The following is a 14,072-nucleotide window of genomic DNA, read 5'->3' as shown; positions in this document are numbered from 1 at the left end:
GGCCCGGCCCTCGGAGCCTCACATCGCGGGGAGATGATGCTCCGAGAGAGGTGGGTAGCGGGACAGCCTCCCCCTCAGGGGTCCCTCTGGCGGATGGGGAGCTCCTGGGGGTTCGGCAATGAGGGGTGAGGGGGAACCCGGTGTGCGGGCCGGGCCTGCGGGGGGAGGTGAAGGTGGTGAAGGTGGAGATGGAGGACCCTGTGTTCCCTCATTACATTTTCCAAGGTGCTATCGCTAATATAAAGAAAACTGAGTCTTGAATACATATTTCATGATTGACCAATTTGTTGAGCGTTATTAGTTTTAGTGGATTTTTGGTTCTCTTACACTTTCTAGAAAAACAGTCATATCATCTACAAGTAATTATGATTTCCACCCTGCTGTTCTAAGATTTATATATCTTATTATTATTATTTTTTAATGTTAGTAGTGATCCCGCACATGCTTACTTCCCCTCATGTTAATGAAAGCACCTTTTGTAATTTGCTGCTAAGAGGTATTGGCAAGCGGTCTAAGGGAGATGAGGAAATGTACTTTGCTTCCTGCTTCACTAAAGGGCTTAAAAAAAAAAAAAAAAATTACGTCGAATTTTATTAAGTGGTTTTTTTTTGTCCTTTTTGATAACTATGAGCTCTTTCTCATTTAACCCATCTATGCAATGTGTTATATTAATATATTTTCTAATATTAAATAACCTTTGCATTTCTGTGTTAATTCCTACTAGATTGTGCTGGCTTATTAGTTTAATGTACTTTGACTTCATTTTACTGGTTCCTCATTTAGAATGGTATCTATAAATGAATCTTGTCTGGAGTACCATTTTTGAAGAGTTTTTAAGAAGGAATATTATGCCCTAACCAGTTTAGCTCAGTGGCTAGAGTAGGGGTGTCGAACTCAATCAGAGAAGGGGCCAAAATCTAAAATCCAGCCTAAATCGCGGGCCGAATGGTTTACTGAACAGTCATAAACTGACAGCGGAGTGCAGTGATGACAGCGCAGTGCGGGCCACATTGCAAGGCCTGGCGGGCTGGATTTGGCCCGCGGGCCTTGTGTTTGACACATGTGGGCTAGAGCGTCGGCCTTGGGACTGAAGGGTCCCAGGTTCGATTCCAGTCAAGGGCATGTACCTTGGTTGTGGGAACATCCCCAGTAGGGAGTGTGCAGGAGGCAGTTGGTAGATGTTTCTCTCTCATGGATGTTTCTAACTCTCTATCCCTCTCTCTTCCTCTCTGTAAAAAGTCAACAAAATATATTAAAAAAAAAAAAAGGAATATTATAAGGAAAAAAAAAAGTTTCCCTGGTCAGATACATTTGAGAAAGGCAGAGGAAAACATTTAAATGAGCTTCTTTTTCCAGGTGTTTCAGCTTAGCATATGCTAACATGTGCCATACATCTCTTGAATGTTTTCCAAACTAATTCACAATAAGGCCCCCTCCCCGCAAATGACACTAACTTCCACAGAACCCTCTTTGGAAAATACTCATTATAGAAAGGGAATCGGGATAGCTGTTCTTTATTTTATATGCTCTGGAATAGGTTTCACAATATGGATGTGGGTCAGGTGTTTGAAAACTTGAAAGGCCCATAGCATTTTCCCAGGTAGTTTTGCAGGTTATGGCTTGATAGCATTTGCAGTGTCTTCCATGGGTATTCAGCTTTCCTAGTTTGTTGAATTAATCTTATTAATATTTCTAGAAAATTACTCACTTTGCAGAGTTTCTAAATGTGCTAACATATATTTGTGGGAAGAATTCTCTTTAATTCTTAAGATACGTTTACATATCTGTTGGTAAATAAAACAAAAAAGGAATGTCCCGGCTGGAGTGGCTCAGTTGAGGTTTTAACCTATGGAGCAGGAGGTCATGGATCGATTCTGGGACAGGGCATATGCCCAGGTTGCAGGCTTGATCCCCAGAGTGGGCGTGCAGCAGGCAGTCGATCGATGATTCTGTCTCATCATTGATGTTTCTCTCTCTCTCCCTCTCTCTCTTCCTATATAAATATATATGTATATTTTTAAAAAGGAATGATCTATGTCAAATGCTTGAACCACAGCACATGGCACTTAGTGAATGGTGCCCTCTTTTATTTTCTACCCCCTTTTTAATTTTGTTTCTTCTTTATTTAGATTTGCCAGAATTATGTCAATTTAAAATTATTTCCCGAAATAACCACCTTTCTACTTATCTATTTATTTACTTGCCTATCCATCGATTTATTTCATTGTTTTTAGAATTCATTAGTTTTTTGATTGGGTTGTTATTTTACTCGTCCTGCTTTTCTTGTAGTTGCTTTTTTTCTTTTTCTTTTCTAACTTCTTGAGTTAATTGAATAGTTAGTTCATTTAAATAAAATCATTCATTAGTAATGAAAATATTTGAGTATTAATTTGAATGAAAAATAGTTGTGTATTTTGTGGTCCTTTCTGTAAAGGCTTATAGAGCAAAGGGAGACTCTCCTTCCTCCCCTCCCTAGCCTTCCCAGGAGGCAGCCATAGTTCCCAGGTTCAGCCAGTTACTCCAAGTAGATTTGGCTTTGGAGTATAGCTTAGTCAGGAATGCATATGCTAATACAGTGGTCGGCAAACTCATTAGTCAGCAGAGCAGCAAACAAGCTGATCAGCTTCATGAAGGGGAGAGGAATGAGCTCCTACTCCTCTTTCTCCCACCAGTGCTAAATCCTGAAAAAGGAAAGGTTTGAGTCATATTTTCCAATGAGAATTTGGAACTCAGACACCCACTAGGGAGGCCTCATCCCTTGCTTCCTGGTCTCTACTCTTGTTCCCTGGGACCAAGTTAGGAAGTGGCTCCAGGGCTCTGCAGGAGGGGCTCACTCACCTTGCTCCATCCCTGTGCTACTTTTAATCTGCCTTCAGTGGGTGCAGTTTATTCTCTTGTCTCCTTTCTTCGCTTTCTCTGAAACCTCCAGTGAGAGAAGGGATTTTAGTATTAGGAAAATGAGCTGTTGAATTCCAAAGTCGGAAATAGACCCCATAAATATGTATGAGGCATTAAAACTCTTCTTTTTGAAGTGTGATTCCTACCTAATGGATGCTTATGGGTTGATTTTTTGCTTGGCACCCAGTTAAATCCTATGCATACCAACTTGCTTATTGGATGAATATAAAAACCTTATGCCTGGATGGTGTCGCTCAATGGTTGAGTGTCGATTCCTGGTCAGGGCACATGCCCGGATTGTGGGCTCAATTCCCAGTATGGGAAGTGTAGGAGACCGCTGATCAATGATGTTTCTTTCTCATTGATATTTCTATCTATCCCTCTCCTTTCCCCTCTCTCTTGCAAATTAATAAAAACATATTAAAACAAAAAAATCAAACATAAGAACATTATGATTAATATTTATTTGCATGTCTATAACATTTTGTATTATAATATCTTCCAAAATTTCTAGGCCATATTTTCCGCAGAGTACTTTGTGCTCATTGTTTTACCTAATGCTCCCAACACTGCTGGAAGAATGTCGGGAGCCTATTACCATTTCTCTTTTACAGAGGAGGACTCTGAGGTGCAGATCACTAAAGTGACTTGTCCCAGGTCATGCAGTGAGTAAGGCAGCAGCAGGCTGACCAGGAGCCATGCCTTTGGCTAGCACGGCAAGGGTGTCCTGCCTATCACTGCTAGTCACAGGAAATGATCACTGACATTGAGTATTTACAACACATCACCTACTGTGTTAGGCCCTTTAGGTACATTATAACCCTGTGGTGTAGGCCGCTTCTATTATCCCCCCAATTACTCACATGGACACTGAAATTAAGACAGGTCAGTTTAACTTGGCCAGAGTCACCCAACCAGTCCTGGTAGAGCTGCTGCAGTTTGAACCCAGGTTCCCTTGATTTCATGATCTAAGTTCCTGGCCATTTCCCTCCCTCCTGGCTTGGCTGGACCTAGCCTATGGAGATGTTCAAGACAGCATTGCTTATAAAAGGCTCTTCCACTCATGAGGATTTCCAGGCTCTTCATTATTTTCTCCGTGACTCCTTTAGCATTGAGAGCTGCATGGATAAGAAGCGGAGAAGGTAAAGGGAACTAACACTCTCTGAGGACTTATTCTATGTCCTGTGGCTACTAGAAACCCGTATCAGAAGAACTTTATGGTAGCATCATTCCTACTTTATGGAGGAGAGAAAGACAGATTCAGAGAAGTGAAGACATTTGCACAATCTCATCAGTGAAGGAGTCGGGACTTGCACCCAGGTCTGTCAGTAGAAGTGTTTTAAGGGTGAATGAGGAGAACCATTTCTCAGAGGCATAGGAGGACTTTAACCAACAGAGATTAAGTTAGCCCCTGCTAGTTACAGGCATTATAAATGATATGCTGGAGCCCCATAAAGTATGCTATGAAGGAACTCAAAGGAAAACCCAAAGAGAAGAAAAACTGTGCCAAGTTTTTAGGCCACATTGCTTAGCTTATATCATGATGCCAGCAGGCCTTTGACTGAAACACATAGGAACTGGGACTTAACCAGCAAAAACACGTTGGTAAACATCATAATGATACACACATTTAGGAAAATGATGTTTTTAATTTGAAATGCTATGCAGCTTTGCCTTATATAGCCAGTGCTGGGAAGTTGTGGTGTACCAGGAAATGATTTGCATTTTAGCCTTAGGGCAAAATATGGATCTTGTAATTATGCCAGAGAGAGGCAAAATCTTCTAACGAGAAAAACTAAAGCTATAAAAGTCTCAGGATGTGTGTTGATTAAACTGTTGTGTGGCTGAGCATTTTGCTTAAAACTTTATAGGGCATTTTCAGGTAAAATAAAAAACAAGAACACACAATTCTGAATCTTCAGCACTCTTTTGCCAAAGTGCAGAAGTTATGGCTAACAAGCATGTTTCCACTCCCAGACTGGCCCGCCTGGGGCTTCAGCTCATGGGAGGGAAGAAAGCTGCATGTTCACCCCTGATACGCACAAACCAGGCTGAATTCTGTGATGCTGCTCAGATGCACATGAACTGCCATACAGACAGGCTGCCTCACACATGCGACTGCACCACCTCCTGGGCCAGGGCTTTCTGCATCTGTGATCCAGCACCCCTCATTTTCCTCCTCGCCCCAGCAGCCCCAGCAGCCCCAGGTGGCCTTCTCCAATGGGGAGCTCCATCTGTAGAGTCTGTGGGGTGACCAGAAGACTGATTGCCCTGCCCCAGAAAGCTGGAGTGGAAAGGTGCAGGGGGAGGCTGGAAGATTTTAAGATTTCTTTGCTCTTCCTCTCCCTAAGAGAGGTAGACGACAGCCATACTTCAAAGAATTGTCTGGCTCTGCAGTAGTCACAGGTCTGGGTGCAAACCATGACCTGTCCCTCATTTACTGTATGATGTCGGCCATATCATTTGTCCTTGCTAAGCCTCTTTTCCATGTATGACACTGTGTGAATGATTCCCAGCTCACAGGGTTGTGAGAATTAAATGAGATAATGTGATATTAAATCTATAGGACCTGATAAAGATACTATAATTTTTTTAATTTTTAAAAATATATTTTATTGATTTTTTACAGAGAGGAAGGGAGAGGGATAGAGAATTAAAAACATCGATGAGAGAGAATCATTGATCAGCTGCCTCTTGCACACCCCCTACTGGGGAAGTGCCCGCAACCAATGTACATGCCCTTGACCAGAATCGAACCCCCCCGGACCTTTCAGTCCTCAGGCTGACACTCTATCCACTGAGCAAAACCGGTTTTGGCAAGGTACTATAATTATTACCACCTATAATAGCATCAAACCTTGGACCTAATCAGGGCTTAGTCTCTTTAATGTTTGTGTGACATTAATATATGCATAACCACTAGGCTATTCTGCCCCTCTTCTGAATGAGGCAAAGCTAACTAGCTTTGTTAGGTCTTTAAACAAATGAAATGTGTCAGCTGCAGACCCCCCATGTGCCACTTGCTTGATAGTAACAAAGCCATGACCGTGTCTGAGAGATGCGGCTTGCCCAAAACATTTGCTCTGGAGCCATGTTATCACACTGTCACCTGCTGCTGTGGCCTCATAGGAAGTATATCCTGGATGTTTATTATACATTATTTTTTTTTAGCTGGAGTTTATTTTGCAGATCATATAACTGATATAGCGCTTACATTTAGGATATATAAAGGACTCATAAGATTTAAGCAGTAAGAAAAACAGATAAAAGATTTGAACAGATGCTTCACCAAAAGGTATGCGGATGGCAAATAAGCACATGAAAATATCTTAAACATAATTAGTCATTAGAAAAATGTAAAATAAAATTATGTTGTGAAACCATTATACATCTATTTAAAAAGATTGATCATATCAAGTATCGGTGAGGATATGGAGGAGCTAATACTGTTATACAATTGGTGGGAATGTAAATTGATACTCCTATTTTGTGTTTTTTATTTTAAATTTTATTTTTTTAATCCTTATCCAAGGATATGTTTTATTGTGTGTGTGTGTTTTAGAGAGAGAGAGAGAGAGAGAGATTAGATGCTACAAAGCAATTATAAACATCTGGGCTAATGGTATGAAGAATCCTATATAATAAAACCCTAATATGCAAATCGACTGAATGGCAGAATGACCGGTCACTATGACACACATTGACCGCCAGGGGGTAGATGCTCAACGCAGGAGCTGTCCCCTGGTGTTCATTGTGCTCCCACAGGGGAACACTGCTCAGCCAGAAGCTGGGCTCATGGCTGGTGAGCACAGTGGTGGTGGTGGGAGCCTCTCCCGCCCCCACTGTGGGCGGTAAGGAGCGAGCGGTCCTGGACTGCTCTTGCTACAAGAGGGATGTCCTACTGCCAGCTTAGGGGGATCGGGCCTAAGCTGGCAGATGGACATCCCTCAAGAGGTCCCAGGCTGTGAGAAGGCGCAGGCTGGGCTGAGGGACACCCTCTGTCTCCACCTCCCGCTCCCCCCCCCCACCCCTAGTGCACGAGTTTTGTGCACTGGGCCCCTAGTCAAAGAATAAGGTGGGGAAAAAACTCTGAGTATTATCTATCAGTTTTCAGGCCTATTAGAATTTTCCTGAATATTTTACGAAATATCCAATCCAGGCAGGCAGGATCCTGAGAAGAGACTCCTCCCAGTGTTGGTAGACCTAAAATACAGTGTGGAACCACCCAGTGCCAAGACAAATTGAGAAGGGTTGAGCTTTGTTCATAGAGTTCAGTACTTTGAGTTAAATGCATGCTCTCCTTTGATTCTGCTTAAGGTTATTGTTTGCTTCCCCGTTTGGGTGTGGAATTCAGTAAAATCAGCTTTTGCACGTGTCTTTGTTCACGTATGCACCTAGATGTGTTCGGAACAGGAGAGAAAAGTGACGAGAAGCAGGATCACTGCAGTCTGGGCTTAGCAGTTTGGCTGACCTCCTTGCGCTGGTTTCCTGGGTTGATGGGACTTTGCTAATGGATGGGGCTGAAGGGCGATGGTCCAGCCCAGTCATCCTGCTCTGGACTTGGACTCGGTCCACACATTCCTGGGGCGGAGCCGTGCATTTCGCTCTTTGGAAGCAGGCATCGAACAGGATTGCTGGAACAACCGTGTGGCTTCTCTGGTGCAGAAACCATGATGACTTCCACAAACCCGGGCGAAGGCGAGCTGGCTCTCTTCGTGTCCCAGTCTCTGAAAGAAAAAACCCGTCCTAGTCCAGAGTGTCTTAAACATTCTGAAGTTGCGATATTAAGTGTGAATAATTGGTGTCTGTGGGACTCTGAGAGCGAAAGCAAGGCTTACCGGGTTTCTCATTACACCACAGGAAAGAGAAGAGCCTAAGAGTCAGGCATCGGCACTTCCATCTCACATTCATTTTCAACCAGGGAATAGCAAGCACCCCCGTGCTGTGGCGTCACTTGCATTTAAACACCCCGTTTCACAGCCCATAACCGTGTTCCACACAGGAACACGAGGACCATGGAGATGATACAGGAGGAGCTTGGAAGTAGGACATGGGCAGTCTTTTTCATTTTGCTAAGAACTCGGTCCAATTAAAATCCCGAGCAGCAGCATCATTCAGAGGCGGTATGGGAATGGCGGGCCCTCATTTCTGACCCAGCATCCCTCAAGCCCTTAGACGCCTGGGATTCTGAAAAGAGAGCCTTGCCTTCCGTGAGCCCTTCCGCCTACACCCGGAGACAGACACACAGGGGGTTATAATGCAGAGGGATCGGTGCGGCAGAGAAAGTACCTGGGACAGGGGACCTATAGCAGGGTCACCCGGCCCACACTGTGAAGGTCAGGGAAGGCTTTGCAAAGGCTGAGTCAGAGTTCCCTCACGAGGGAGCGGAGGGAAGTCTCTCATCACCCATTTCACAACGAGCAAGCCACTCTCCCAGCTTCCGTTTTGGAGGTAATGATATCCCTCAGCGGGGCTTATGGGGATTAAATCAGCTGATGCACAGGAAGCACTTAGCCCGTCACTTGCAGGGCAAAGGCCCTTCCTTTCTCTCCCCCTCCTGCCTCCCCCGCAGGGAACGTGACTTCCGCAGGGACTGCATGGAGGTCCTGCCTGCAGAGTGTGTGTGTGTGTGTGTGTGTGTGTGTGTGTGTGTGTGTGTGTGTGTGTGTGACAGCCATCATCTGCTGTCACAGGGCAGTGCGGGGAGCCCTGAGAGAAGGAGGCCTTGTAACCCAGGGGAGAGAAGAGAGAGCAAAGAGGAAAATCACCTCCAAGTACAACTCAGCTTTGCCCTGTATCCAGCTCTCCTGCAAGCAGTGCGTTCCTCCGAGGGTGCTATGGAAGTGAACGGCACGGCAACCTGAATGGAACTGGAGAGCATCAGGCTAAGTGAAATAAGCCAGTCAATGAGAGAAAAATGCCACAGGATCTCACTCATTTATGGGTAATAAAGAACATTATAAACTGATGAACAAAAAGATAGATGCAGAGGCAGTGAAGCATCAGACAGAATGTCAAATTACAGCAGGAAGGTTAGGGAGAGGTGGGGGAGATGAGAGTTCAACCAAAGGACTTGTATGCACGCATATAAGCATAACCAATGGGCACAAAACATTGAGGTGTGAGGGCATGTATGAGAGTGGGGTATTGGGGGGAATGGTAAGATATGTACACATATAATGCCTTAATAAAGAAATGGAAAAAAATCTACATGGAAAAAAAAAGCAAGTGAATGGTGCATCTGCTGTTGGGGGACTCTGACCGGCGGGCAGGCATGTCCCATGTGAGAAAACGACGCCCAACACTCCCCACAGGCCAGTCAGGCTTGGCTTTCGGCCCCTATGCCTTTCCTTTCGCTCATGTCTCTGAGCCTTCTTCCGCTCCTACGGCGACTTTGCATTTTCCAAACGCAGACCGCCTTCTCGTGTTGCAGATCCACCTGACCTCCAGGTTTCTCCCACAGCTGTCACAACACACTGCCTCTCCTCTGCTACTGAGCGGATCAGACACCGCGGTGCAGGCCAGAGCGGCCCACTCACTCCCCATTCCCGGGGCTTTCCTGGAGAACCTGATGTTACAATCCAAAACTTCTCATCTGTTTCAAAGGGTACAATTTCCTGCGTTCTCTGGAGGGAAATCAAACGCCCGCCTAGGAAAGAAGCCCATCCTTCGCAGAGTTAGCAGACCTCTAGGCAATTAGGGAGCGATTATTCCGAATTTAGTGTTTCCTCACCTCATTTCCCATAACAGTGACGCCAGTGTCCAGACTGTGGGCTTTTCATCTTCCCCGTGAGCTATCAGGAAATCAATCACAACACGAAAGATAAGCCATGGGACCTCGATTTCTCTGTTCTCTTCCCAAGCCTGCTAGTCTCTCCCCCGAGGCAACCAGTCGCGCCCCCCACCCCCCCTTTCTCTTTTTTTCTTTTGGAGTCTCTATTTGCGACCCAAAAATCTTTTTCTTTCAGTCTCTCTTCCTAATCTTTTCCATTATACACCTGGTCTCCTGATAAATTCGATTCTCCTTAAAAGGCACTTCTTGAATTTAGAAATTGCTCTTTAGGCAACATCACGGTCCACTGGTTTCCCAGGCCTGGTCCTGTCCTGTCCCTTCTCCCCTCTGGACTGGGCTATAGTTTCCACCATGATCTTCACTCCACACTCCAAACGCATCTCTCTCTGAGTCTCCCCCATTCCCTTCGCATTCCCTAAGTTATCTTCTACATCTCCTGCTGTCAACCATCTACAGCTTCCCCTTGCTCTCTCCATTTCCTAGAAAACTTGTCTTATGAATCTCTCCCCTCCCATCCCATAACCCCAGGATAATTTTGCTGGCTGTGCGCTGATGTGGTGCTAGGATGGTTTTCTTTTACACGGATGTGTTAGGCACTTGGAATAATAGTTTTAGCTCCATTGCTCTGGATCTCTTTGGCTTAGCTCTTTTCTTTGACCACCTTCGATGGGTCTGATCGTTGGGACAGAGAAGAATTAGTGCATTCATTCCCCCTGGACACCTCTGAGATGTGCTCTCCTTCCTATGCGAGATCCCGAAGCAAAGGATGCTGAGGATGCTGCGTGCTCCATTGCGGGAGGCAGGAGCGCGCACTGTGGCGGGGTGTGCGTGTGCTCTCAGCTGCTGGTGGCTCCTGGTGCCTTTCACAGCAAAGAGTGACTGTTAGTACCTGGGGGCAAGTGTGCCCACACATCAGATTTCAAACGGAATGACGGATCTCGGTTAACAGTTTATAGCTTGGTGTTTTCTTTCTCAGCTCACGCACCTCCATAGCAGCTTAGTGAAGCAGCAGCACAGTCCTGTGTGTCTGTCTCACAAGTTGAGCAGCACATTTTGCCTAGAACGACTTGCTGAGCAGGCCGCCCTGGCGTGGTCTCCCTTGGCCTGGGCGGGAACAAGAACTGCAGGCCGCAGCAGGACCCCGGAGGGTCTTTCTGCTCCTGTGTTTATGTGGGCGGGCAGCCTGGTTTCAGAGAGAGGAACTGAAAGGCACGTTCCAAAGGAAATTACTAATATCTCGACCAGAGCGTTGCTCGGATTTGTTAGTCACCAGTTCAGGGCCTGATGCATGGGGGGAAGCGTGCTGTTTAGCAATGAAAACACATTAGCACAGTCTGCTTGCTGTAGCCCTACACTGGCGAGTGGTAATTAAATCTATATATTTCTCGCTTTATTGTTTTCTGCAGCTGAGTCTCTTGAAGACTCGTGCACTTTGTCTGATTCGTCAAGGCCATATCCTCTCCCCTGCCTCTGGAAGAGGCTGCTGGGCCTTGTAATCGCTTTTTAATATCACCAGATCAGAGACGAATGCTTCCCTGGGTTTACTGGCAGAAATGAAGCACTTCCTATTACCCTTCTGCTGGGGGTCTGAGCCCTAGAAGACTAGGACTTTACAAGGCTGCAATCCTATTTCCTTTCACACCCTCCTTTTTTTTTTTCAGTTCTCTTAGATTGTAGGACCTCACTGTCTAGGGTTAACCACTTTGAATTTGGCGCCAAAGGGTGTCAACTGTACTCTTCATGCCTCAGTGCTTTTCTTGGATGGTGTGTCTGGTGTGGACCTGTGACAAAGTCACAGATACAGACCCCTGGTCTCAGGAGCGTCCATGCTCGTGGCCAGCCTGGCGTTCTCGGCTAGCAAAGGAGCCCAGAGCTGGCTCGTCTACTCTTTGAATTTCAGTGTGGGTGTTGCAAACCAGGAATAAAAGGTTTATCCTAGGGTTCGTGGTGGGTCTCATGGACAGTCTTGGAATTGTAATCGTATCACTTCACTTAAGCAGCATGGCAGGGAGCTGGCTATTGATTCCTCAGCCCCATCATGATGTACATCAAAAGGCAGTTACGTTCCACTATGTGAGAGAGTTATCTACTGTTGAACAGAGGGAATTTAGTGTTTGTTGTTGTACACACCGAAGCGGGATAAAGAAATCTGGGGGAAAGAGAAGTAAAGTGAGCCCAAGTCATTTTCTTAGAAGGCAAACTTAAAAACTGCTCTCTGGTGAACAGTAAAATGTCGAGGACACAAACATGAGTTAGCTCACGCACGGGCTGGTGGGGTGAGGAGGTCACTGGCATCTGTAAAGCACGGCCATGAGTGCTTCCGGGTGAGGGAGGGGTCTGCTGGTGGCCCTCTCCCAGCAGGCTATCCCCCCCCCCCCCCCCCCACCTCTCAAGCCAGAGCTCCTGGGATTCCGGAGCTAAGGCGACCTCCGGTCAGTGTTCCATTTGCCTTGCTCTCCTCACCTCACCGGCCTGCCGTCACTGGATGCACTCCAGAAGCATGGGGAGAAGGAAAGGGAATGTCATGGCTGGCTTCTTCCCCAGCTGTTAAGGGTTGTCTCCCTTCCTTCAGCCTTCCTCCCTTATCCCTACAGTGCCCACACCTCATTCGGGATGGCAGGTTCTGGGGCAGAGACATTTGAAATGAAGCCCCCTTTTCGTGGCTCTTGGGAAGAATAATGGGGAAGCTGTTGGATACAGGTGACTCCTGGTCCCAGGTGGTAGGAGAGGTGGGGTTGGGGCATGCCTCTCCCTGTGCTGGCATCTGATTCTAACGAATAAGAACAGTTCTGGTTCAATTCTCTAATTTTCCCCCCAGAAGCATAATGTTACAGTATGTTATAAATGTTTGAACTTAAAAAGAAAAGTCAAGTAGGTAAGTCTATTTTTTCTCTTTAACTCCGTATTTTAAAACAATGATAGACTCACAGGATGTGGCAAAAACGATAGCAGAGAGAAGCCTTTTTGTCCCTTACCCAGTTTCCCCTAATGGTAACATCTGTGTAACTACAGTATATCAAATCCACAGACTTCACTCAGATTTCACCATTTTTTTACTAGGTGGGGTTTTCTAAGGATTTCAAATGCTATGGCATTTCTTTAAAAAAATAGCAGGTAGAATTGAAGTTGTAGTTGGAGCAAACGTTCTTGTCTGGTATTTTCCTTTCTTTCTGTCGTCCCCCATTGTGTGAAAAAGAGATGCCAGAAAGCATATATCAACAAAGAGTCTGAATGCTTACTCTGAGAAGCAGTAAATTAGGTGCCAAGGAGGACATGAATGCCATTAAGAAGAAATGATCTTGTGTCTAGGAATTATCTGCTTACACAGAATTATCAGCTCAAGACAGTATTTATTTTCCAGGCACATAAAATGTATTCAGCACTTTTCTTTGAATTATAAAGAGGTAAAAGCTTCTCTTCAGTCTGGAATATACATTCACTCCTCCTACCCAGCCTACCTGCTATCTCTTAGGGTCTTCTAAAACTAAGTTCTGCCTGTGTTCGTTGAGTACATACTAAATTCAGATTCGTGCTAGATCCTGGAGGTTCAAAGGTGGAGTCAACTCAGTCCCTTCCCACATTGAACACACAACTTAATGGGACAGACAAACATTTTGAACATAAATATTTTGAGGAAAGATAACCACTGTAGCAAAGAGAATGTCTAGGAAGAGAGGAGGCAGGAGACAGGGAGATCAGTCAGGAGATTGCTGTGGTGATTCAGGTTAGGGCAGTGGTAGGCAAACTCATTAGTCAGCAGAGCCAAATATTAACAGTACAACGATTGATATTTCTTTTAAGAGCCAAATTTTTTAAACTTAACTTCTAACGCCACTTCTTCAAAACAGACTAGCCCAGGCTGTGGTATTTTGTGGAAGAGCCGCATTCCAGGGGCCAAAGAGCCGCATGTGGCTCGAGAGCCGTGGTTTGCCGATCACTGGCTTAGGGTAACAGGGCCAGAAACCAAAGTGGTAAGGATGATTTAGAAAGGAAAGATGGCTTGAGAGCTTTCTGGAGTTAGATTTGAAAGTACTTAGCGATTATGCGTCTGAAGGGCTAAAATAGAATGAGATGTCCCGAATGGTCCAGATGATGGGGGGAGGGGGTGTGTGGAAATGCCACACACCGAGAGGGGGAGTTTAGGAGGAAGATCAGATTCTGGAGAAAAAGTCATGAGAAGGGTTTGGATATGTTGAGTTTGATGTACCCATGGGCATCCAAACTAAGAGACCTTGTTATCTGCTAGATGAGCTCATGTAGATCATAAATGAAGCCTTGGAGGGAAAGACCTTGCTGGTAAGAATGTGTAGTAGGAGAGGGTTATGGAGAGAGCCCTATAAAATAATAAACTTTAAAAGATAGATGGATGAAAGGGACCCTA

General features: G+C 45.4%; 1 protein-coding gene and 1 long non-coding RNA gene across 4 annotated transcripts in view; one reads left to right on the top strand and one right to left on the bottom strand.

The window, feature by feature from the left end:
• LOC311611990 overlaps positions 1-14,072 on the bottom strand; it is a 567,051-nt gene that overhangs the window by 127,708 nt on the left and 425,271 nt on the right. The window lies entirely within an intron of this gene.
• CPQ (carboxypeptidase Q) overlaps positions 1-14,072 on the top strand; it is a 311,444-nt gene that overhangs the window by 45,016 nt on the left and 252,356 nt on the right. The window lies entirely within an intron of this gene.

The sequence above is a fragment of the Pipistrellus hanaki genome, assembly GCF_964339955.1.
Source record: "Pipistrellus hanaki genome assembly, chromosome: 17".
NCBI lineage: Eukaryota > Metazoa > Chordata > Mammalia > Chiroptera > Vespertilionidae > Pipistrellus > Pipistrellus hanaki.
Note: the sequence above shows the minus strand (reverse complement) of the source record. Positions and strands in the feature narration are given on the sequence as shown.